This window comes from Penaeus monodon, chromosome 30 (assembly GCF_015228065.2).
Source record: "Penaeus monodon isolate SGIC_2016 chromosome 30, NSTDA_Pmon_1, whole genome shotgun sequence".
Lineage (NCBI taxonomy): Eukaryota > Metazoa > Arthropoda > Malacostraca > Decapoda > Penaeidae > Penaeus > Penaeus monodon.
In genome coordinates this window covers 3,231,354-3,231,762 of record NC_051415.1, presented here as the reverse complement: position 1 = coordinate 3,231,762, position 409 = coordinate 3,231,354, and the positions used below count along the sequence as shown (strand labels likewise).

Genomic DNA, 409 nt, shown 5'->3' with positions numbered 1-409 from the left:
AACAAATCTCCTTTTTTGTTTAGATTGTCTTGGTAATAACTGGAACCTCGTGCATGGCATTGCATGTCCCTTTTAAAACTCTGTGTCTGACCCGCTAGTGTGTTTCGGCTGCATGATGAGACTTAGTTCTTTTGCTTAACGAATGCCTAAATAAAATAACTTCCGCTATCTCCGTGTGGATCGTAAAAAAAGGTACAAGAGAGTCCTATCGGAATATTAAAGAAAACAAATCAACAACTTGAACAAAAAGATTGTATATAAATAATACTAGATAGTTTACACACGTTTTCGTAGTTCAGTTAAACTAAACTAAACAAAACATAAAACAGTTTAAATCGTCTGAACCAAACGTGGTTCTCGGTTATAAAATTGTGTCATTTATATATATTTTTTACGCCATGGACTGTGG

The 409-nt window shown here is 34.2% G+C and overlaps 1 protein-coding gene across 1 annotated transcript in view; it reads left to right on the top strand.

Annotated features, from left to right (window-relative positions):
• The window catches only part of LOC119592270 (serine-enriched protein-like), a 38,500-nt gene that overhangs the window by 12,318 nt on the left and 25,773 nt on the right, over window positions 1–409 (top strand).